General features: G+C 38.1%; 1 protein-coding gene across 1 annotated transcript in view; it reads left to right on the top strand.

Moving 5' to 3' along the window:
• Positions 1 to 7,464: 7,464 nt before the first annotated feature.
• Positions 7,465 to 27,209, top strand: part of LOC128542743 (cell migration-inducing and hyaluronan-binding protein-like) — a 135,918-nt gene continuing 116,173 nt past the window's right edge. The window contains exon 1 of the mRNA XM_053512715.1: positions 7,465 to 7,610. The gene's annotated coding sequence lies outside the window, so the exon portion shown is untranslated. The remainder of the gene's footprint in view (positions 7,611 to 27,209) is intronic.

The following is a 27,209-nucleotide window of genomic DNA, read 5'->3' as shown; positions in this document are numbered from 1 at the left end:
AGAGGTGATTACACACCTACACGCTGCAACATCATGTCTGAGGTGCTGTTGATTTGCTATATCAGTGTACGCTCACGTTCTACTCCGTTACGAAGAGCTGTACCCCTGCACATTCATGCAAGTTATCTAATCATGTAGAGCAGCACAATGCAAAAGATCATGCAGATATAGGTCAAGAGCTTCAGTAAATCCTGCAATCTTTGCATGGTTGTTGGTGTTTGAAAGATAAGTGATACTTTTTTTTTTTTTTTTAAATGTTGATTTCCTGGGGTTTTCATGCACGACAATGTCCAGGCTTTACACAAAATGGTGCAAAATTTTGCACGGCCAGTTCACCTTATTCACTCACTTTTTGTCACCACTTTATCCTGATCAGCATCACAGTCATTCCATAATGCTGGCTTTTGCAAGGCACATTAAAAACCACACATTTATTTACATCTAGGGGCAATTTATTAAAGCCAGTCTGCATACTAGTTGTTTTTTGGAAATTAGGAGAAAACCAGAGACTCCAGGTGAAACCGATACCGGCAACCAACCCAGGTGTGAACTCTGTGACCCTGAAGCTGAGAGGTGTCAATGCTACCTGCTGCACCTACATGCAACTCAATGTTTCTGCATTTGCACTTGCTCTTTTCCTGCTGATGTATTTGTATTTTTTAACGAGTTGAGACACAGAAGTGAAATGGTAGCCATAGCAATAAACACATCTTAGTTTGTGCCCCAACTTTCAACAACATGACAGATCACCATATTCCCTATTGAAATCACAGGAGCTCATTAAAAGCTCAGTGTGTACAGGAGATCAACTAAACAGCATTTATATGAATGACTTCTAATATGGCTCTACCTCAACACATCAACACGTTCCCTTGAGAGCAAATTAAATCTCTAGCAATATCTCCACTGTTTAATTGTGCCTCTATCTGAAGCCGTATCTGCATGACAGGCTGACGGATGTGTCCAAGTGGACTTAGGTTACTTTTGGCGAGCAAGCAAGAAGGAGAAAAAAAAAAGCACTTTTAAGAAGCCTCAATATCATACCATGCCAACACAAGGCATAGCCAGCATCTCTGCTTACATAATCTTCTTCCAGGGAAAATAAAGTGCGTTCTCATATTCAACAGTCAGGCTTAAATGAGCCCCAGGGTTACATCACTGCCTCTGATGAGAGACTAGAGGCAAAACTGATAGAAAACAAATTAGGCTGTTTTTTAAAAATTTCCCCTCGTTTTAGGAAAAGATTTAAATATATATATTTAAAAAATAGCTGTGAAGTTAAATCGCACATGTTGTTTGTCAGCAATATGCTGAGGGAGCAATGTAGCATGACTGTTGTGGGAAAAAATGTGGAGACCTGTGCCAGCTATGATCAATAGCTATAATGAAAAAAAAAAAAAAAAAAAACCCTGGTTAGATTTATTTTGTCTGCAAACATTAATGAATCATTTGTGGTTGTGATATCATGCATTGGCTATGCCACAAGGCAAAATCTGTTATAGGGTTGCATTAAAAAAAATGCCCGAGAATTTACATTTACGCCATATTTACCCTGTGCGCAAATTTAGTTTGTAACATAGATTATAGCTACCAGTTTAGGACTGAACAAACTGCAAGTCTCAGTAATCACACACTCTGTGTGTCGAGCTGACAGACTTTTTAATGCAGTTTCTGACATTTCATGATAGATAGAAAAAGGGCCATAAAAAGATCATAGAGCTAAAACAGTATCAACTTTCTTGAATTTAAATGACTTCCTCAGCACAGTTTAAAGTGAATGGCATGGTAGTATATTCTTAATTTAAATTAAAGTCTGTATCATGTTTTTCTCTGCTATTGTAAATCAATGGTGAGACTCTTTTCTGCTAACCATGGCTAAATAGCAGTTAAAGTTGCAACAAGACTGACATTCTCATCTAAACTTTTTCAGTAGCAAGGTGTTTTGTGCCAAAATTTCAGGAACTCGACAAGAAATGTTAAAAACCCATCAGCACCGACAACGATATTCAGATAACTCGGGGTCACTAGTCAGACGTTTTAGATGTTTAACATGAACATCAACTGCAGCTTGTACCCAGTATTTGCAACTTTATACATTACACAGGCTGATTGAATAATTGGATAACTGTATTAATGAGCAGGTACTGTATACAGGTGTTCTTACGAACGTGTATACAAACTGCGAGAGCTGATTCAACCTTGTAGATTGTGTTGTAGAGGCGTGCTCCTTTTAATGCATTGTGACATTCCTGGCATGCACATTCTTTCTCATAGTTAATTACTGCAAGTCCTCATTCCTGGTTTATTAAATAAATCCCAGAGTTGCCAGATTGGATTGATTGCCTTCCAGGCCAAATAATGTTTACAAACTGCACAGCAGTGCCCCTTTCATGCAATCCCAAATAAATGTTCAACTACTAAAATGATAGAAGACATGTCATTCTCTCACCTACTCATTATATTTGTTTTTGCTTCCACAGAGACCTGCCTGCGTATTTGATTGGACTTTTGGCTATTTATGGCAATTTCTATTTGCTTGTGCTTCCTGTATTAGAAATCTGTTGCATCACTTAATTTTTTTTTCAGTTTAGTTGATAGGTGAGTCATGCAGTATGGTTTTGATTATTCTAAAATACTGCACACAATATTCACCAAATTTCCACCATTTATTTGAACAGTGAATAACTGTGTGTTCACTGTCTGTCCTTCGTATTGTTACTGGATCTACAAGGTTACATTCAGTTTGAGGCAGTAATAAACTTCTGATAAGTGCTATTGCTACATGGTTTGAGGTGATTACATGATACGGTAATTAACCTGGAGGAAACCCATGAGGGCACTGCAGGCTGTTTCTTGCTCTAAATGGTATTGTTACTTAAGACCCCTAAGTAGATATGCAAAAAATAAAAAAGAACACTTTACTATTTAGGAAGAAGGTTATTATGTTATTAAATTACTGTACATGTTTGAATTATGTAACTAAAATAACTATAATCAAAAGATCACAAACAAGTGGTGATCATCAAACAAAAAATGATACAGAGGAAAAATGCATTTAAAAAAAAAAAGCTTATTCATTCAATTTAGACAGTTTTTTTAGTCTTCTTTCTTGCTTGATGATGGAATTACAATGGGAAAAAATGTGGCTAGGCACTTGCTGGCTATGAGAGCAATAACCTGCTGATTTTACAGAATATCAGTACTTAAAACAAACATCTCAATTTTTTTATATTGTAACTACTGTACATCAGCTCTGACAAATGGTGTTTCCTGAGTTCAAACCTAGCACCGTGATAAATATCCTAATGGTCACATGTTTTTTTCATACCTCTATAAATAAAATATATTTGGTTATTATAACTGAAGGTGATGCAGGGACATTTTTAAACCCACTGTGCTTGGTGGGTTCCCTCCGGGTGCTCCGGTTTCCTTCCACAGTCAAAGGACATGCAGATTAGGCTAACAGGCGTTTCCAAAATTGCCCATAGTGTCTGAATGTGTGTGTGTGTGTGTGTGTGTGTGTGCCCTGCGATAGATTGGCACCGTATCCAGGGTGCACCATGCCTTGTGCCCTCCTTGAAATCTCCTGGGCTCCAGGCCCTCCGTGACCCTCTGTGACTCTGTATACAATGAATAAGTGATAGTGAGTTAACTGCTAACAGGTATTAAGTGCTACAACTATAAGATTATTTATAATATTTGTTTCCTTCTCTTAAAATGCTAATAGCAAATATTAAGTGCTACAACAAGAAAATTCTTTGTGGTATTTATTTTTTTTCTCCTAAAATGCCAAGAAAATAATATTTATTCATTTATTTATTTATTTATTTATATACTTCTGAATATAGGTCATGTTCAAGCATTTTAGTTTTAATATTTATTATGCTTTTTAGTTTTATCCAAGATTTTTTACTCTGTAACCACAAGGGGATTAGTTTTCTGGACCCCCTGCAGTTACCAAAAACTGCAGATGCTTAAGTCCCTGATATAAAATGGCATCATATTTGCATCTATCTTGTGTACATTCTTTAAATAATTATTATAAATTTATTATATATTAAATAATTTAATATACTTCAAATCATTTTAAGATTAGTAATACTACCCACTACAATGTAGATGCTGGTGAAAAAAGTTGCTAAATTGTATTGTTCAGGCAACAATGGCAAGCAAAAAAAGAGCTTTAATTTCTCCTTAAGAGATAGCACTTTACAGACCCTCTTACCCTTTGAGGGATTGTTTGAGTTACATAATTGTTTTTAGGAGCTGTTTTTCACGCAACACAAGTAGCAATCAAATGAGACCAGAGGCAAACAATGCTTAAACAATGAGTGCTGGGAAGAGAATGAGGATTTGTGAAATGACAGGAGGCTACAACAGGCTATCACTTAATTTACCTTGATTTGGCACTCTGGCTCCCTCAAATTTAAACTTAAAAAAAAAAGCTTTTTGGAACTTTCTGGAATTTTTTGGATTCCACAGTCGGTTGAATCCAGGGGGCATTCATTCTTTTCATTCTTGCACATGAAATAATATGATTAGTGTGTTTGGTGTGGGGGGGTAAAGCTGTTGTTTAGGACCATTAAAAAAGGACCTGGGGGCACAGAGAAAGAGTGTGAAACCCCACAAAGACAAAAAACTACCGAAGAAAAAGGAAATACATCAAACATGTCTTGAATTATTGACCTAATTTGGGGTAAAACTTACAATTTTATCATAGTACCCATTTTACTCCACTGGTCAGTTGGTTCACTGAGTCAGGGGTTCGAGCCCCATCACCGGATGGCTACCACTGTTGGGTCCTCATGCAAGACCCTTACCCTATGGCCCATACAACCTAGCCACTGCAGTGCATGCACAAGCAATTAGAAAATGGGAGGCTTGCAACAGAATATATGGCAAGGGTAAAACCTGTGTGAGATCTTGCTTATCATATGATCTGATGTGGCAACATCATATGATCTGTGGAGACAAAACCCAAGTAAGAAAGAAAAAACAAAGTCTATTTAATCCATTGTTTTCCAAAAATGAATCTTGATAGATTTTTGGGAAGGCGCTGATCTTAATAAACTACAGAAGTCTTAGAATTAACCTACCCCAGAATACTAGACAAATGGCTGATGAAAGGGGCAAAAGGCACATATCAAATGTTCTGTTTCCAAAAGTTACTGTATTGTATGTTCTAAAATCTTTTAAGGATCGTAATAATTAGTTATGATCTTATAATCCTTTGGGTTTATGTCATAAAGTAGCACTAATACAGGAAATGAGCTGTGAAGTGCAATTATTTATGTCATATCATATATATCATATATCATATCGTATCGTATTGTATCGTATTGTATTGTATTGTATCGTATGGTATTATATCGTATCATACATGCACCCTAAAGCACCCAAGCATATCTATCAAACAACATTTACATTAACAATTACATTATATTTTTTGTATAGTATATTGTTTATCTAAAAGTCAGTGTAGTTTTATTTTTTTTTTTTTTGGTTTGACTGTCAACAAGAATAAAGACTCTTTCAGTTGTATTTTGTAAGATTCTTAGAAAAGAACGCATGAAGACATACTGAAACATTGTGTAACTTATTTGGAACAAGAAAAACATGTTTAACATGTCCTATTTACAGTCTGGAAGAACACTGTCAGCAAGTTATCAGTCATAAAATTAGGCAATAAAATGATCTTAACCTCACAGTATTTCATTATTATAAACCAAACATGCAGCATATTTTTATGCTTATGATAAAAATTTTAGTACCAAATAGTACAACACCACAGTTTTTTTTCTTTGTCTTTTTTGTGAAATGCCAAACTGTACGACCGGGAAGGACTCTTATTCAATCTGGCAACCCACACCATTCTTTAGATGCATGCCTGGAGGAAAGCAGCAGGTGGGAAATAAATATATCACTGCTGCTGACACTTTTATCAGCAACTTGCAACAATTCTTATTTTAAACTTAATGTCATTTGTATTGGGATGAGAATGTGGGGTCAGGATAGACACTGAAAAACACAGTTTTATCTCAAAGTGAAAAAAGTACAGAACAGAACAGTACAGAATTTAATATCAGAAGAAGTTAACTTCTTTTTTTTTAATATAACTGCTATAGTGAAGGATTAACACCATATAATTTTCATGAACTTGTGTAATGTGTAATTTTTTTTCAGTTCAGAATTAAGAGTGTACATTAGACTTTAGTGTGCAGCACCTACGATATTACATGAACCATTACTCTGCCAAGTCCAGAACTGAATTAACACAAGTATCAACAAGATGTTAAAAAAAAATGGTAATGACTGTATGTTCACTTATGTTGTCTATACCGTTTTATCCTGTCGGGAGTGGGCTATACAGGAGACTTAGGGTACGAGGGGGGGCGCACCCTGGATGGGGTCCAAGTCCATTGCAGGGCACACATACACACATGCACACAAACACTACAGGCTAATCTGCACATCTGTGGGAGGAAACCTGAAGTACCCAGAGAAAACCCACCTAGCATGAGGAGAAAATGCAAACTCCCTGCGCACATACCCAAGGTGGGAATCGATCCTGGAACCTGGAGGTGCAAGGCGACTGTGCTAACTGTGGCTACGGCGCCGCCTTGACTGACAGTTATAAATAAATTTGTCTAAATTGTAGGTTTTTATTTAAGTCAACAATGGGTGATTTTCAAATGAAGTTTATGCATGTTGGATGGTCCAGGTTTATTTAAGACTGTGGGTGTAGGGTGTTAATTATTCAGCATTCATTCAAATACGTTTGGAATGAGAATGTGGGGTCAAGTCTAGACAGAGAGAGAGAGAGAGAGAGAGAGAGAGAGCAACATCCACAGTGTTTATTCAGTACATACCATGGTGAAATGATGTTTTAAACGTATGTTTAAAACGTAAATACTTATTCAGGATGTCCCTAAATCACCAGTGCATCATTACTGTAAAGACCCAACCCTTATACTGTCTAACATTACATTCACCAGAACTGTTAAGCTGTAAAAGCAAAATTCATACATCAAACATGTCTTGGATGATGACTTAATCAGAGGCTCAGATGTTCGAGCCCCATCACTGGATTGTCACGACTGTAAATACCGTTTGATGTTCGTGTTAATTCACTTCTGGGTAATGAGTAACGGCTTCGTGAAGTTGCATTTGTTTACTGTGTCTTCACAGTAAAACTCTCCTCATATACGTGTGTACGCGCTTCAACACACTCCTCAGCTGCTTTCACGCGCTCTAAATGAACTTCTCGCCGAAGCGCCTCGCACCGTTTTTGGATTCCACGTTCTGCCCGCAGCGCGCGGATCGCTCTTTTATTTGCATATGCATACCTGGTGAGCCAATAGCATGGCACAGGGCGTGGCTTTTCCCCTCAGCGCGGTGCTCGCGGCTCGCACAGGTCTTGTATAAATGGGAGCGCAGTCGCTCATACAATCACACACGCACGCACACGCATCGACGCACACGCTCAGCGGTTAATCTTCTTCTCCCGCAGCACTTCGGATGACAGTTGTTTTTTTATTCTTCTTTTTATTATTTTATTTTTATTTTTTTCTTGCAGAGAAGCGGACAACGATTTTTGTTCACGCATCCAGGTTTGTGTGTCACTTTGGACTTTTAATCTTTATGGACTTTTTTTTTTCCTGCACAAGCTACATTTATCTTTGTAGATCCTTTTCAAAGGTTAAGAGAGGGTTGATATTTCAGTAAGAGACACAGGTGCGTATCAGGATTATGATTCAGTCAATGTGTGCATCTTTCCATATTTAGGCTGGTGCAATTAAGAGGATGCCTGGTTTAATTGAAACTCGAGGTTGCATTATATTGCATTTTATCATTAACAGCATTTCACATGTTTAACCCCCCACCCATCTTGTTGCGCTTGATTGACTCATTTCAAAATTTGTAAACCGGTGATTTTCAATTCCAGTCCTTATCATTTAATTCTGTTTTTCAGTGAATCTCCCTATTAAAAATCATGTGATGGTGTGGAGTCAGGTGTGTTAATGTATAAGATGTAGTGCGCAGAGGGACTAAAGAAGCAGGACAGGGGAAACAGTGCGAGAGAGAGAGAGAGAGATGAGATGAGATGAACAGCTGATTTTGAGTTGTATGCACGTGGCGCAGAATCGTCTGCCAGCGCACTAATAATAAGCTTCTAGATAAGCGCGCGCGCGCTTGGGAACTTCCTTGCTTGGTATGATGCTGAGATGAGCGACCCCGAGAAGAGCACCTGTTACGGCACCGTTGCATCATCATCACACACACACAGAGGTGAGTGCATGTTTCTTTCCATTCTTATGGGAAGTCATGATTAAACATTTCATGACAATTGTTAATTAAATAAAACGCCTGGATAACACCTGGTGTTGGGGAGGGATATCAGTGAGAAGCATCTTATTTACACAGAAAAACCTCCAGTGTTGGATTGAATACCACTTAGATTTTAATAGCCACCAATGTTAAGTACTTGAAATAAGCGGTTCAATGGCTTAGTGGTTAGCACTGTGGTCTCACACCTCCAGGGTCTGGGTGTGATTCCTGTCTCATGTCTGTGTGCATGGAGTTTGCATGTTCTCCCTGTGCTTGGTGTGTTTCCTTCCACATTCCAAAAACATGCAGATTAGGCTAATTGGCATTTCGTATGTGTGTGTGCCCTGCATTGTGTGTGTGCTGTGGCCCTGCGATGGATTGGCACCCTGTCCAGGGTCCTGTCCTGCCCCACCTCATGCCACAAGTATTATAAACTCCAGGCCCCTGCGACCTTTTATGCAGGATAAAGCGGTATAGTCAGCGAGGTATAAAGTTCTTGAAATAATGTAGTCTTAAGAATGAAGTTTAAATCAACACCTACACTGCTGAGCTCACTCTTACAATACCAAAGACCTCCACTGTTAGATCTGTGTAGATGTTACTTCATCGTGAGCCAGCGGTATCAACACTGTATATATTCACTAAACACTAAGTGTATATTATACCTTAGAAATAACAAGCTTTGTAGAAATTAACACTAAAGGTGCAGCACTAATGGTGTTAACACTTCAGATATTTAGTACTGCGAGTGTTAAATTAACACTAACCGTGCACTAACATTGCGGATATTCTGTATTGTAGGTGTTAATGCAACACTAATAGTGTTAACACTGTGGATATTTTGTATTTGTATTGTGGGTGTTAATTTAACACTAACCTTGGTAACACTGAATATTCGGTATTGTAGGTGTTAATTCAACATTAGTGGTGTTAACAGTGTAGATATTTTATATTGTAGGGGTTAACTCAACACTAAGGTTAACTCAACACTAATGGTGTTAACAGTGTAGATATTCTATGTTGTAGGTGTTAATTTACCACTAATGGTGGTAAAACAGCAGATGTTTAGTATTATATATGTTAATTCTACACTTGTGGTGTTAATTCAACACTGCAGGTTTTAAACCAACACTGAACACTTTAATTCAATGCAAATTATGTAAAATCAATGCCGTAGCTTTTACAACAGCATTACATGTACTGTATCGATTGAACACTAATCATGTTCACACTCCAGTTTTGTGATACTCATGTGTATGTGATAATTCAGTAGTGATGTTGTTAATTCAACATTAATGGTGTTAAATCAACACTGCTACTATTAAGTCAGCATTAAAGGTGTTGATTCAACACTAGTTATTATTACGTCAACCTTGTATGTGCTATTTCAACAGGAAACTGTATGTTTTAATTAAACACGAATGATGTTAATTCAACACTATAGTCAGCAGTGTACTGTATGTGATAATCTTTAAAAAAAATGTTAATTAATTCAGCACTGTAGGTGTTATTAGGCACTGCTGGTATTAATTTAATAATGTTGGGATTAATTCAGGTTTAAATTTAATACTGTGTGAGTGAAATTTAACACTGGTGTTAATAAAATGTGTGATTATTTAATTCAACATTGCAAGATATATTTTAACACTGTAATGATCACTTCAACATTAGGTGTTGGTAAAAGTTGAAGACTAAAATGCCCCATAAAACTAGCCAGCGTAATATCCAGTACAATATTTCATGCAGATCTTTGTTGGTGTTTTTTAAGCTAAGGCCAGTTAATACACACACACATCACAGTCCTGTGATGTGAAGTAGGTTGACTGTTAAGAGCTGATCTGTATTATTCACATCTCACAACTGACTGATGAAAACAATTGCCAGCTATCTTCTCTGTGAATGATGTGGGCCAGGTTGGTACACAGGAACTTCCTTTCTGGAAAACATTTGCGTTTGCGTCTGTTCATGGATACTGTTTATTCCAATGGTTTGTTTAGCAGCTCCCTGTGGTTAAGATTAGTATTTCCCCAGATGAATTTGTCCATGTGAAGGTTGGAGGTCTTCCAGCTTCAGTCATGCCCATCATACTGGCACACACCAGCCTGTGGAATACTGGCATCTGTAGGCTTGGAGCCATTATTGGGCTTTCATAATGCAGTAGGTGTGATTTGCCAAACGTACTGACATGTACTGGTGCCAAATCCACTGGTATTGAATTGGCATGATTGCTGTTATAGTGTTGGCAAATGGACTGGCACTGAACTGCCAAATCAATTGGCATTGGCAAGCTTTTTGTCTGTGATTTTCCAAGCCTACAGACATTGGGTTGCCGAGTCGACTGACTCTGGATTGCTAACACTACAAACTCAAGGTCTGGATTGCCAACACTGCAAACTCATACATCCAACTTTGGTTTGCCTAATCCACTGGTATTGGGTTGCCAAGTCAATTGGCATGGAGTTAAGTTACCAAACCCAATGACATGTCCAAGCTCATTGGGACTGGGTTTTCAAACTTACTCACATTTTCTTGCCAAGTTTATTGGCATTAGGCTGGCCTGCCCAGTGGCTTTGCCTTTTCAACACTACCAACTTTGGTTTGCCCAACCAGCTAACCATGGCCTGCCAAGCCCACTGGCATTGAGATGTTTATTGTTTTTTTTTCTCTATCAGTGTGAAATTGAAGCAGGCTGCCAGTAACAGCTTTTCATTCCTCGTCCAGCAGCTACTAAATGGCGTGTGAAATTATCGAGTGGCGATTCTTTTCCCACTCACTCTCAGAGCTCCCACTCCCGTTCCCTCTAAGTTGTTAATTAACGGCAGAGGTGTCTTCAGAATGAGTGTTTTAATGAAATTAGTGCCGCGTGTGTGCGACAGTCTGCATTCCATGCCTCACTAATGACTTGTACAATCACAGCAGGCTGGTTTCACTCACCTACTTTCTCTCTTGGCTCTTCTGAGGAGGACTGGAAAGTTGCACATAGATGTAGAGACTATTGTGGCTGCGTCTTATTCATATAAAGTTGCCCTTAGACCAGTGGCAATTAGTTTATTGTAGGGTAGATGGAAACACAGCAGTAGGCTGTAATTCTGCTTTTCCAGTCTGAAGGTTATTTTCGGCTGTACATTAAACACAGGCTGTCTTCAGAGTGACCTACTTAAACACAGATACACACACACACACGCACACACACACACACAGGTGGAGGCTGACAGATGTCCTTTCACTCCACCTATACCCTTACTATCCCTCTGATCCTTGCTCCTTCAATGTTTTAGTCCAAACCCATTATTTATTCTACTTCTCAATGTCTATTGAAAAAAAGCCACAATTTAGTGTTCTTGTTAGAAAGTTTTTAATCATACCAGAATATAGAGAGTCAGCTGGATATCAAAAACGTCTTCAAACAGTGTCATCGTGATGGCTTTTTTTTTTACCACTAATAAATGCAGGTGCTGTACAAGATTTTTTTTTAAAAATGCATGTAGCTAGAGATCTTTTTTTTTTCTTTTAGCATACTAAGGCTTTTACAAGCTGCTAACTCAAGCAGAATAGCAAGCTGGATTTTAGCTACAAAATAGGCAGCAAAATGTAAAAATTCACTCACTCACTCATCGTCTATTACGCTCTATCCCAAGAGACTTAGGGCGAGGCAGGGTACACCCCGGGAGGGGTGCCAAACCATTGCAGGGCACACACACACACACACACACACACAATGGCAATTTGGGAATGCCAGTTAGTCTGTTCAGCATGTCTTTGTACTGGGGGAGAAAACCAGAGTACCCAGAGGAAACAGTGCTAACCGTGAAGACGCCCCCGGGCCGCCTACCTAAAAAAAATCATGCAGTTTTGTTTTATTTATTTTAATTAATCTTTTTTTTCCCATTTAAATTGTTTCACATTTCTTGATAAACGTGACCTCATGAATTCTCCTCTGAGTCTTCACTCCAATGCTAGCATTTTGCACATACATTAAGCCTCCCTGTCCATCTAAGTCTGGTTTGGGACTGGAATAAGATTTGTGTGATAAATTTAGCTCAGTGGCTAGGATAGGCAGGTGGAATAAAAGCTAGTGTCGAAACATAACGTAAGATCTTGCCGAACCTGATTCTCGAACAGGCCGACTCATGTTTAATGCAGGCTCACATGAGCTAACATGAACAGCGGGTAACAAGTACCTAATAAACTTTCATTCAATAATGCATGATTCATTCTACACATCAGTGTTCCGAACAGAATTTAACAACATGACTAACCCTGGGTCACCGTTTCACAGCTAGTCACTTGAAACAAGCTTTTATTGTTTTTTCGCCAGGGCTAATGTATGTACTGTTCCTGTGTATCAGTGAGCATGCGCCTGCAAATTCACTCTCAATCACTGCCATGTGAATACCACTACACCACTTATCCTGTACAGGGTCATGGGAAGCCTGGAGCCTATTACAGGGGGCTCAGGGCACGAGGCAGGGTGCACTCTGGATGGGGTGCCAGTCCACTGCAGTGCAAACAAACATGCACTCACCCACACACTATGGGAAATTTGGAAATGGAGGCAACCCATGAAGCACAGTGAGAACATGCTTGCACACAGACCTAAGGCAGAAATTGAACCCTTGACCCTGGAGATGCGAGGCCACAAGTGTTAACCACTGCACCACCTTACTATCTTCTGTATAATCAGGTTCATTTTTTTAAACTCCTTTCTTCAAATTAGGCACTGGCAATTCCCACAATCACATGGCAAATTATAACCGCAGAAGGTACAGGTTTCCTTAGATGCCAGACACCAACTCTATTCTAATTGCTACTCATGTAACAGGGCGACTGAACACACTAAAAGCAAAGTGGTAATTGTCTTCTTACCTATACATGAGCTAAAAGACTGGCTGGAGTCACTTTAATGACCCAAGAATACACTCAGACAGCAAAGGCAATTATGTTTCATCCATGCCTGAATTTGACTTCACAATCTGCAGGCGTCATAGAGAACACTTTCTGCCGCATCAGTCGGTTGCCTAGCATTTTTTAACAATTTTTAACAATTTACTCATTTGCCAGATATATTTATGGAAATAATTAAATTCAAGTCTATAGTTAAGTACTCAGCATCTAAAAGTTTAGCTCTAGGCCACAACACAATGGTGGCTCTCTTGGCATTTAGGGAGTTTAAACTAGAACATTCCGGTTGCTAGGACAGAACCTTAACCGCTTTAATTCCATTGGTTTCCTCTTCAGGTCCGGGCTTAAAAGTCAGGACTTGCTTTCGCCTAACTTTTTTCCACTTCCACTCATTTCCATGCAAATGAATACTTATATGTACTCAGGACTATTGGCATGAGTGCTGAATATTGAAGGGGCCACAAAGTCACCGTGAATGTAGTGATTCATATCCGTAGGGGAACTGCCTCCATTTGTGCTTCATTTTAAAGGTTTAAATTAATTCCCCTTTATTAAATTTTCAGGTGCTGGTCAAATCTAAAAGGCTGCTAATGCTGCTTTCTTGAACATAATAATTCAATTCCTTTGAACATGATATTTGTGTGGTGTTACGGGCAGCACTGTTACATTCTTGTCAGATTTAATAATTTAAATCTGTAATATAGCACAGTAGTCAGCTTCTGAAGTTGTGCCCAGGGGCAAACACTATCTATAAAGCAGAGGTAAAGACTACTGGGCAAAAATACAGAGTACAAAACTCCATTCATACAGTGAATCAAAGTACTCTACTTACCGTTATAGGTTATATATTAATTTTCTCAGAATCAGCGAAAACAGAAATAAACGTGTTAGCTTTGAAAAGCAGGGGCTTATGACAAGCAGGTACTGTAGAAAAGGTATACAGTACATTCCCCAGACTCACAGCTACAGAGGCCATAGAAAAATCTAATTGTCCATAAGGTTGCACATTTCAGGTTTAAGGTGTTGACACCCACATATGGGATTTGACCACACAAGTCTCTAGTTACGAGTTGCTAAACTTTTTTTTCCCAGTATGCAGCTTTATTTGAAGTAGCAGCTTTTTTGTCATTTCTACTTTAATAGCAGCATGAATAGCTGGACAAAGGATAAAAAAAATGCAGCGGCACACCTCAGTCTGCCTCAGAGAAAGCACGTACACACTTACGGATTAGATTGTTCGAAATTGGAAAATGATGAAATTCGTCGACAAGTGAAATGCATAATAAATGGTTCTATTTCTTGTGTGTGTCCTCCCGCTAGCATTTTGTTGAAACTGTGAAAGACGAATTGCTACTCCCACAGGAACACACGACGCGCCTTATCCGTTCCACAAATGCCCACCTGATAACTGCTTGACCTCTTATTCATTATAGACTGGTTAGAAAGGACCTTGAGTTCAGGCAGAAGCTAATGTTGTTTGTGTAGACTTTATGCTGATGTTGCAAGATAGGTGTTACACCAGGCTTGGCTCATTATCTGCATATGGGAGGCAGGAATTGTACTAACCAGATGATATGAAGTGACTGGAATTGAGCAAGGTGAGAAAACGGAGCATTGCCTGCAGCCACTGTCAGCTTTTCTTAGGGTGTTTGGGGCCAATTAGTGTGTTTTATGCCCGAGATATACGTGTTTTGTAAGTGTTGGCCCCTTGATTGGTTGGAACGTATGTGCACTGTATTAGGAAGATTCATGCATACATATACAGGAAATGTGTCCATGATCAGAATGACCCCAATAAATTCCCCAAATCTGCTAACAAATTGAGCTGTGTAACATGGATGGTGTGCGTGTCTGCACATCGAAGAGTGAGTGAGCACTGTGCCAAAACTTCCCTAAGGCTATGAAGTTGTAGGTGGATATAAATTGCTCTGTGCTTCCTTTTTTAATCTGGAAAAAAAAAAAAACCCTTTGTCAAACCTCCAGTACTTCAGTGGCACTTCGACCCTGGAGAGGAATTTGGAATCCTACATTAGTTTTTTTAGCCGTCAAAATATATTCCTATTAAGGAATTTTAAGTATAATGTATTTCGATCTGTTTTGCATGTTAGTTGTCCATAAAGGATTATAACGACGATACCACAGAACTGTTAACTGCACTGACAGTCATACTTGTATGGCAGACAGCTTACATAAGCTGTTTTTTGGGACAATGCATGAAAATGGTGATGGTTTTTTATATGGAGAGATTTATTTAGCATTTTGGAAGGAGTCTCCAGTGTCTGAACTTTGTAGTAGAGTGTTGTACTTTTTCAGTTTACAAGCTGCATTAACTTAGTCTTAAAAAACATAATAACTGGGTTGTGACATACCTTTCCTGCCTTGGAACATGCTATTCAAAAAGAGGACTAAATAACTTCCGGGTATTCTGCTATAGGAAAATATGCTCAACCATTTATTTCTTGTATATTAATCTATCAAGATGTGTTGTTTACTGGTTTATTACCGCATTTATGATTTTGCAGGTCAAACTTTGCAGGGTTAACTACATGCAATAAGAAAGCTGTGAATATAGAAGCTCTTCCGTGATGTTAGACAGGGTCTAGAAGACTGTACCATGTCATCTCAAGTTGTAAAAGTGACTTCCAGTTTGTAGGAATGTGTTCAAGCTCCAAGTGAATGACAAGCCGACATCTTTGTGTAGCACGAATGATTGATTATTACAGGAAGGGCTGTGTTTACCCACACACACCTGCTTTGCCCCCAAGGGAATCGGTTTATGCCATGAACCTGTAATAATACACAACCTCGGGCTGCTTATTGACAGCTATATAGTGCCCAACCACTCGGAGTCTTTTAGCGTCACTGAAGGCTAAGTCATAACTCTCTGCGGTACCTTCTGTTCAAAATGGAGTGCTGGTTATTGGACCAGAAGAGGATAATTATAACTTATTATTGCATTTTCTTAGGATGTTTTGTGAAAGGAAAGATCAATACATCTGGACGTCTTATCAACTTGAATATGGGTCTTCTGCTTATTTCCCAGTTAGAGTCATAGCTCCTTTTTGTTTTAGAGTGCTATTCTTTATTCTAAATGAAAGGGCACACTCCACAGACCACATACCACATTCTCAGCCCTGGTCCTGGAGGAGCCACTTCCTTGTCCATTGTAGTGTTTGCTCTATCACACACACACACACACACACACACACACACACACACACACACACACACACACACACTTTGATTTAAAAAAGACTGCTAATTAGCTAATTATTTGAATTAGATGTGCTGGGAAGTGAGAGAACAGGTCCAGGGTTGAGAATTACAGTACCACCATATACCCTATTTACATTCTTTAATTATCTACCTAATTATCTAGCTAATGATTGCAAACACCTAGTAACTATTTTTATGACCTACTTTATTGTGCTGTTCATTAGAACATGCAAGCACATGCTCTGTACTATTAAACTGTAATTGTATATATAACTGTATTTTTAATTTGTTTAGCAAACTAGCTGTGGAGGCTAATTGGACTGGCTAAGAAGTTAACCTTAGGTTGTCCTTTCAGTAAAAAATGTGGTTGCAGTAACGTTGACCACTAAATAAAACATTACCAGAAGACTTACAGTATATATTTAGTGTTTTTAAGGACCTTTGGGATAGGCTTTACTAATTGTATAAATCATGCTAACAATGTTCCTAATGGTGGTAAAACTGTGTGCCAGGAATAGCATATCTCAGGGGGTCAGGGGTAGCTCAGTGGTTAAGGCATTGGACTACGGTTCGGAAGATCCCTGGTTCAAACCCCACAACCACCAAGTTGCCACTGTTGGGCCCTTGAGCAAGGCCCTTAACCCTCAACTGCTCAGATGTGTAATGAGATAAAAAATGTAAGTCGCTCTGGATAAGAGCGTCTGACAAATGACTAAATGTAAAAATGTAAATATCTATTTTATATAACACTTTGGAATTCTTGAATTAGATTGGTTGAATTTTTATTTATTTTTACATTTTATAGATTTTCCATAATAGATTCACTACCAGTTGTTATAGCTGCAAAACAAACCACAGGTTTATACAAGAGGTTTTCAAGTCAAACTAGGACTTTCTAGAAAAGTCAAACTAGAAATTTCTTGTAAGTGAAGGCGTAAAACCGACTTTCACAAAAAACTTCAAAGACAGGTTTAAGAGATGGTGAAGAGACTCTTATTTGAATAGTGCAAACATTTTAATGAAGGCCCTACTTCTATGAATGATGATCCCAGCTGTGGTGGCTTGGAGGCCATCAAAGTTATTCCCTGCAGCATTCAGTGTGAGGAACTATCTTCTCGCTACCTAACACAAGAGATGCATTTGTCTGTGGGAAATCTACACACAATCATACACAGACATCACTGACACATTACAGGAACATGTCTAGGAGTTATTGCCACAACCCTCATACGGTCCAAGCCATTTTCACATGTTTGGGCCTTTAAAGGAGTTCCTTGGAGGCCAGCGCACTCAGACATACAGAAAGCAGTCTGAACAAGTTCCAGCATACTGAGAAAACTTTTTAACTTGACAGTTAGAAAAAAGTGCGGATAAGTGCATCACTGTAGCATGGGATGATATAGAGAAATGAAGGGAGTTTTTGCTTTTATAACTGTGTTCTTTTTCCGTGCACAGCATGCTATAGAAACAACTAATTTAAAGAAATTTGTAAGGCAGACACTATGTAATCTAAGAGTAGTCATGACCTCATAAAAAAAAAAAAAAATAATAATAAAATGTTTTTAAACATAGAAATACGTGATATGTTGAGCTCACTTCAAGGAATCTCTAGTAATAGAACTTTGTAACAGTCAGAGCTGCATTTTGTGGTTTACCAGCCTGACAAGATGCTGTTTTATTATTATTATTATTATTATTATTATTATTATTATTAATAATAATAATAATAATAATAAAGGAAATTGGAAAAAGAGCTGTTAGTGAGGAAACAGCTGTTTATAGCAGCTATAACATTAGTGATAACCAGAACTAAATAGTTTAATGGACATGCCACAAAAATTAATTGCAATTATAAATGGTTAAAAACTTGGTTGTTATTGTAAAAAAATACAAACATATTATATATACTTTATATTGGCAAATTGCTGTGGTATTAAAGGAATAAAACATTTTGTGACATCATTGGAAAATACTGTACACAACTTAAGGATGTAAAGGCTCGTACATAATTCTAGCATAAAAATGATATTAAAATATTTAACGATGTAATATGTTTGCCTTATCATTATATAGCTATACCTAGTTATACCTATATCATATAGCTAGTGCCTTAACCATCCATTACCAAGGGAGCACAAACAGCTCGCTTTCTGATTGGTAGGAATGGAATAGTCTTCCTTCAGTAAAAGTAACATAAGCTGATTGTAGGCACCTGTGGGCTCAGGTTTTTAGAAAGTGGCACTTTTTACTTTTGTCTAATTGTGGTACATTGCCCTGGGATGCAGCATGAGAAAAGATTTGCTTGGCTGGCCCTGTGTGTCTCTGAAGGAAGCACCTTACTCTTCTTCCTGGTTTTGGGACAGCTGGCTGGTTTATAAAAATCGGCACCTGACTAAATCTAGGGGGAAATAAGAGGTGGGGGTAGTTTGCGGGAAATAGATTAAATTAAATCACTGGTGTGGGATTTGACTTAGGATTGGGAAGAAAATATTGCCTTTTTAAATTAGGCAAATTTAAAATTCCCTACCATGCTAAATGATTGGACATGTCACTTGGGGGTATTATGAGCATAGACATGATGAGAGAATATGTGTAGTTAAAACTGCGAAAATTGCCACCCGAGTACCCGAGTTCACCGTATGGGAAATACGGGCACTGATTGAAACGTGTAATAAGAGAGGTGTGTAATAGACTCTTCTATTCTGCTATCTCCCACATCATCTGCAGTAAAAGCTGGAGCACGGCTGAAATGAAGCCACCGAGCAGCGAGAAATGAAGCCATATATCTGCACACATACTGACTCGCTTACAACAAGTGTGCAAGCCACATTTCCACTTTATTCGGTGTGTATTCTGCCTGGCAGTTTGCTGATGCAATCATCCCTTTACATTACGGATGGCTATAAATGAGGTTAAGAGAGAGAATGACAGTTGCTGCGAAATTTAAAGAACTTGTGATGTCACTCTGCATCTTTCTCAAGCAAATGTGTTCGTTTGCACCTCTTGCAGTATTAATCGGTGCGAATCAATCATATCGAGGGTTCGCACAGGAGGACTTGAGCTGTAATCTCACTTGATGTGCTGATAAACAAAGCAGCGGCAGGCAGACGCTCTGATTAGGAATCACAGTGGTGGAAGAGTAATGAAATGCAAAGCGGTGTTGATTGTACTGACAATGTTTTGGGAAGATTTAAACTCTCGTATTATTCTTTCTACATTTTACAGTATATGCACAAACTTTTCTCAAGACCCTTTAAAGATATGGCTTTCCTAGTGGACATTACCATGATGGCTAACTGTTGGGGCAGGGATTTGAACTCAAAGCATTCTGGGCACATTCTTAACCACTAACTTACATTGAATACAATGAGTTTTTAAGTAAGTTGAATAAAGTAGATTTTCTGTTTGGTTGGCTGTTGGTCCTTGAAAGAGCAGATTATAGTAAGTACATTTTAGATTCCTTTGTTACTCAGGTGCGAAATTCCAGATACAATGAAAACACTAAATTTCTCTTACAATGAAAACTATGCAAACCTTGAGTTAACTGTTGACAAAGTTTTGTGTATTTTGTTTCTTTTTGAAGGCCAAAGTAAAAAAATAAATGCATCCTAAAAGTAAAATAGGGATGAATTGCACAATGATACTGCAATTAAATCTTTATGATGTATCTATAAAATATAGCCAAAAATGGAAAAACAAAGTCCTTTACAAATGCATCTTTAAAAGCAAATTTTATTAAATCATTTATATAAGTAAGGCGGGTGACAAAAACCCATCAACTATTACTCTTTTTGTTTTTATCTGGTCAAAAATGAAAAAAAAAGAGTTGCATGTATTAATATAGATATGTATGTACACATAGGCCTACCATTTTTTTCTAATTCAGTCGAAATAATTTTTAAATAAGCTAAGAAAAATATCTACTAACATGACTCAGGGTCGAAGAGCACTTAAAGTTAGGGTAAATCTGTTTTTGCCTGGAAGGCCTGAAAAACTGTGTTTTTGTGTGGCCTGTTTGTTATTATTATTTTTTTCCAGCAAAGTACATTCTGTACCTTTACACACATCCCTCGGACTTTTCAGCTCAGTGGAGTGCACTTGTGTGATTTATATTTCAGCTGGTGACCCCCTGACATGTCTTTATACTGTAGCTATCTCTACATAATTTTTTGTTACAAAATAGACACAGACCATCTCTGCAAAACATAAGTTTCACTGCTGTGGTTTAGTTAAGCTTCGGGGGGGTGCTGTGGTGTCTGGCATCCTGATCCTTTGGGTGCTGTGGGTTGCAGGGTGAGGCCTCCGTAGATTGGACTTGTCAGATTGGGATCTGGGGAGTTTGAAGGTGGCTCAACAAACTTGGGCTTTTTGCCTGCAGGGCCGCTTGCATGGTATGCTGTGGTGATCAAGCAAGTGATCAAGTTATTCACTGCATCCATATTCATGTGCTCATGCAAGCTACTCATCAAAACGTTCCAAACAAAAATCCATTTATCAGAAAGAGTTGCAGCATCATATGACAGTCCTAACTTTATACACATCTTCACATGGATTCCAGCAGTCTCCTTTCCCTATTTCTTATTCCACACTTCATCATTCATCATTCATCATTAAGAAACGCCTCTGTGCGGACTCCATAGTCCGTTCGAGAATTTGCAAATCATCTGCTAATAGCAAGCATGTACAGCCGTGTTTCTCCACAATATAAGATAAGCAACATGGGTTCTACTGCGAGATAATGGTCTCACAGTGGAGGCAGACAGTTTGTCTTCCATTAACAGCAGATGAAATCTCCAGGATCCAAGGATTTTTGCCTATTTCTATTTGCTGTCACATTTCTCACAGCAGGAGTTAAATCCATGACATGAAGAAATGACAAGGTCAACAACATTGATAGCACTTAGCTGCATGTGTAAACTCTGATTTGTGCTAATTCATTATTCGCATTGGCGGTGACACTTATAAATACTATAAACTAGGAAAAAAAATGAAAATCTGCGTGGTTAGCTCATTTTATCTAGAAATTTGTGAAAGACAACTTCCTTCTTACTATTCGACTTCCTGACACAGATGCAGAAAGACAGGTGTATGTACATCATTAAATAAACTCTCACGTCAAAACTATTAAATGATGTGTAGAGAATTCATTATATTATAAATTAAAGAATTAATGTTTGTGGTCCGCTCCAGCTTCTATAACATTTGGGATACTCTCAGCATCACAAGTTTGTGTTGCTTGGCTGGGGCCAGTTTTGCCAGCTCTGACAGCAGCAGCCCAGTTAACAAGCTTTTCATCCATCCTTATTGTGTGCATGGTGGGTGGGGACTCTGGGAGTTTAGGGCTCATGATGGGGTTGACTTTGGATAGGGTGCACCCAAAAGCACATAGAGACATGCAAACACCGTGTATATTAAGCATACAGTAGGTGAGAATCAAACCAGTTCACTATGTAGCTTCAATTAGCAAGCAGTAATAAGGAATATCATATCCAAAATGATCCAATATATATTATATCATTATTTATGATAGATAGAACAGGGGGATATAATCTAAGGGGGGGGGGGGAGTTGAATAGACTGAATGTAATATGTAATCAGTTCCCATCCTTGCCATACTTTCTGCGCTGACTTTCCATTTCAAGTGGGCTTCTTTTTTCGTGCAGAATTCACATCAAACTACACCTGAAAATAGGGTAAAAGAGCTTAGTCTGGCTCAGATCCACTCCCAATCAGTACCATTGTCATTTCCATAAATGCTTCTGTAGTCTGATATGCTATTGTAAAAATTGAAAACATGTTTTTCTGCTTAGATTGACGTTGCAGGGAAGCAAACCACTTCCTTCAACAGAGCAAAGTGCATGGAGATTTGCTTTAGCTGTTCAGATTTGATTAAATTCTGTGGAAAGTTTGTGCACTTTTTGAATCAAGAACATGATCTCCTGTTTGATGTGCAGTCGAATAGTGAACTCTTTGTTTGTCCAATTTACATCAGTTTGAAGAATTCTATCCTTTACTCCGCATGCATTTCAGTCTGTTCTCTATGCAGAATATTGGCCAGATTTTTTTCTAAAAATAGATGAATGATAGCCAAAAAAAACTTTTTTTTGCAATGTGAAAGTTAAAGACATATGCATTCTAATGATGTAATCAACAGTGTACCTGATGCTCTCGATGGTGTTATATTCTTGTCATCCTAGCAATAGTTGAAGGAAAATTCAGCTATCATTTTTTCCAATGTACATGGAAATCTCAGGGAACTTAGAGTTGCCCTAGATCATGTTGCTACATGGTGCTACTGTCTGGGAGCAAAGCGACTGCTTCATCCCAGGCAGAGTTTCTCAAGAACATTGTCCTCAGAAAGCTTCTATTCCTTGTGGATGTTATTACAGACAGGGCAAAAGAGAGCCTGTTTTCTGTCTCCCAGCAGATTTCTGTCACAAATCCTGATAGCCTTGTAAAACAATCAACTGGCAGGGGAGGTGATGTCATCACGAGGCCATGAGTGACTTCTTCGCTTGGCTTTCTCAGTGTCATGTCTACTGCGTTCAAGCAGATTACGATAAGAACACAGAGCTTGCAGTTTTCAAGACTCAGCTGTCTATAGTTGCCATTAGGAGTGATCATTATGAAAACTTTGAACTGAAGGGGGAAAAAATTCTGTCTGGTTAACTGATGGGATGTAGGTATATGTGAGTCAGGAAGCATAAATAGTCATTTTGAGATGGAGAGATGGACATCGACCATAAAACAACATGGGGCTATTAATGAAAGGCCAAGCCTGGTAGCAAAGATGATATTGTTCATAATTCTTATACAATAAAATCTTATATTAAAACTAGTCAACAGCATGTAGAGCATTAATTATATTTAATTACAATGCTTTTTGTGGTCAGGTCCACTGCCAGCATTACAAAAGTGATGCATTGATTTGTGTTTTGAATCTTTTTTACACCAGAGAAATTGTAGTCCAAAATGTAAAAATAAATCTGTAGTATTATATCTTTAGTCATTAGTGATTATATATATATATATATATATATATATATATATATATATATATATATATATATATATATATATAAAAAGAAACAAATGATGCATAATTTAGCAGAATAAAAAAATAAAAATCTTGGTGTAATATCTGTAACTAACACCATAAGTATAACCTCTGGTATAATTATTGTTGAGTGCCTGCTGAAATTCCAAATCGAGCAATTTTAAATCTTATACAGATTCTGTCTACATAGCAAAGCGAGCCCAAGCCCCAGCCCACTACCTCATCAACAGTTTTTTAGCATAGAAAATGTGCATTTCATGATGAAATCTTTTTTCTGGGGAATTTATTTGAGTGAACTGTCTGGTCAAAGTGTGAAAATTGCAGGGGTTTTACCACATTCCTTTAATCTCTAGAAACCATGAATGGCCCCATATTTCCACTTCTTGCTGCTGTAATAAGTAAGGAATAAAACATGACTGGCTGTGCTGTTATATGGTAATAATTCATGACAGGGTGGTGTGATACAGTTTAAAAAAAAACGGAGTTACTGTTACCACGGCAGGGGTGATTATTTTCCTGAAATAGCATATCCTGAAGTGTTTAATTCGTCTTATAGCACAGCACTTTCCCAATGATTGCAAATTTTATTTTGCTTATGAGCAATAATATGTTTCTTAATGATTTATAGTTGCATTTGATGTTGTCTGTGATGCAGGTAGCAACTGTTATTACTCACATTTTAACAGGTACGACTTGTTACTCCTTCACCAGTTCTTCTCTTGAGTTTCATACTGCAATATACAGTATCATGTTATCAAGCAACAAATGCAAATTCCTCTGTCTTGAACTTTTGGAGGAAAATTACTGACCAGAGACTCCTACCATAGGCATTATATAAGCATTCCCTTACAGAAAGGTTTCTTTATATCAATGCTTATACTTTCCGTTCTCTGTTAGATTATATAGATCATCTGCATCTCTGTGGATGAGTTGCTACTAGAATAATATCATAATAAAATAAGAACTCATACTCAGTACACAAACCACTCATAACATTACAATGCAAAACATCATGCCCAATATTCTCTAGGATCCCCTTGTGCCACCTGGGCAGTCCTGTGCCCTTGTGGCATGACACCACAAGATCTCTGGTGTCCTAGTGTCTGGCACCAGGATGTCAGCTTTTGTTGGCGAATCCTTTAGGTGATGTGGTTCACGGGGTGGGGCGTCATGGATTGGACGTTTCTCTGGTTCCATCCCATGGGTGCTCGAACAGATAGGGATCTACATAGTGTTTAGAGAGTTTATTACCTGCTGGGCCCCATATGTGGCAGGCTGTGATGCACTGGGTGTTCTAGTACTTTCCTATCATCTTCAGCATTGACTTTTTCATGTTTTGAGCTGCATTGGCTTTTATGTCTGTTCATGCCAGGGCTGGCCTTTGCTCTGTCAAGCATAGGGGAGCCTTGTGGGCCCATGATTCTGTCACTAGTTCATTGGCATACCATTGATAATCAATCTTAATTTGTTAATATGGCTGATCACTATGTGAATTACAGTTGGCACCACTGTCTGAACCATGCTATTGTGGAAAATAACTCAACACCTCCTCTCTGTGTGGTTTAATTTTAACGTGTAATGAATATACTGATTTCATGAATAGAATAAATATTTAGATGCTTCTGTTCAGCTGAATTCAATTCAGTGCTCAATGGTCAATTTGTCCTTTAATGACATTTTGTTCTGGAACTGACACATTCAGTTTAGAAAAGAAATAAGATCTTTAAAACAAGCTGGGGGTGACTTTGTAACATTCATAGCAGATTCACCTGCAAAACTCTATAATTGCTGTTTGGAAACTTCGGCTTTCACTCCATGATGAATAATAAGAGATGTATGACAGGTGTGAGAGCAGGGTTTTGTTTACTCCACCTGTCCCTGTATCACATTGGTCTGCTAAGCTAAATTGCAAATGTGAGCCACTTCATGGATTCAGCGCTTGTTAGTGAGCACACATACCCTGTTAGTAGCTATGAGTGGAGCTCACATCTCTTACCTGGAGTGAAATAAAAGTAGGTTTGTGTGACTGAAGTGTCCTTATATGATGTTGAAAAAGCGTGGTGGTTGTGAGGAAGCTGTGGTAAACTCAAATGATGCGTTGATCTGTTGGTGTCATTCAGATTGGCTACTCCTTGTAGACTTCCAGTTGACTTTGTGGTGAATAATGTAACTCCTGCTTTCCAGCCTATCTTCAAAAGGCAGGAGAGACAATGTGGGATTTTAAACAAACTATAAATGTGTAATGGACATGGATTTTGTCAAAGCCTTTGATTGAACACGCCACAAATCCAGAAAGTTTCTTTAAGTCAGAAGCCTGCCTGATGCTAAACCTGTTTGTCTGACTACTTCAGCCGGCTTAAGCTGATTTGTATTAGAGTAATGGACCGTCCTTCATTAAATTGCCAAAAAGAGCAGCGAATTAAAGCGAGCCTCTGTGTGCAGTGTGATTAAAGTGAGCTTAAATGGTAACACGAGCAAAAGGGTCACTGTAGAGCCTTGGGGAATATTCACACATTAGCAAATCATTAGCATTCTTTAATTGTATTTTTCCCCTTCCTTTGTTAGATAATACTTTTTAATACGTTTATCGGCTCCTCGCTTTACAGAGGTTTCCCAGGTTTCGTAATAAATATTGTCTTGATATTTTTACATTCTACTGTTGGAACATGAAAAGTCACTCATCAAGGATTTGGAGACGAGCAATATTGTGTTTTTGTGTGAAGAGATATCTGATTAATACTTTATTTTTACAGACACTGCAGTATTGAAAGAAGAACAAATGCTGGTGTTTTTCTTCTGTTCTTCAAGCTTTTTATTAAGATCAAAGGTTAAAAGTGAATGGAGAAAGTTACAAGACTTTACAAAGCAAAATGGAGCTATTATAATAAATACTAATTAACTCTTATTTAACATGTTGATCTTCATCATTGGAATATGTCGTTTTCAGCAGTGGTCCAGACAGACTGCTGCTTAATGATGATAATTACAGCTTGAATGAGCAGCAGATTGGTGATTAAATAGGATAAAAGAGAAAGCACTTGCTCGAATTATGGGTGTGTTTGATGTCTTATTTGATGCTAAGATTTTTAGGCTTCAGTGGTTTTATAATGAAGTTTATTATACGCTGCCCAGCCAAAAAAAAAGTCTTATCGTCCAAGATTTCGTTGACCGCTTTTACCTTTGATTACGGTGTACAGCGTGGTGGTGAATTCATGTGTGAAAATTATTCCCCATTCTCCCAGAACCACACTTTCATAATTTGCATCTTGGAATATGCATACTCCATTAGGGAGGCATACTTCACAGCTGTTTAGTCCCAATCCTCGAAGTCCTTATGAAATTGTGTGCCTATGGAAATGCTCATACTTTCACTATTAAATATATATTTCTCATTTGTTTTACCATGAATCATAACTAAGTATCGAATGGGATTTTTCTGATCACATTTCTTCGACAATGTTTCTTTTAGCTGCTACATTCTACTGCATCTTGCAAGTACGTAACCTTTGCTCATCTATGATTCCAGTCTTGCTCAGATGTTCACTGTTGGATCAGGAGCCCGGAAGTTACCAATAAAATATTTCGTTAGCTTTTCTGTTTTGCTAGTAATACCAACATTGTTCAGGGTGTCATATTTAGCAACCATAAAAGCAGCAAATTTTTTCATTATTATACATCACTAGACATACTCCTTTTGACTTCTAGT

Source organism: Clarias gariepinus, chromosome 15 (assembly GCF_024256425.1).
Source record: "Clarias gariepinus isolate MV-2021 ecotype Netherlands chromosome 15, CGAR_prim_01v2, whole genome shotgun sequence".
Taxonomy (NCBI): Eukaryota; Metazoa; Chordata; class Actinopteri; order Siluriformes; family Clariidae; genus Clarias; species Clarias gariepinus.
This window is presented reverse-complemented; position numbering and strand designations above follow the sequence as displayed.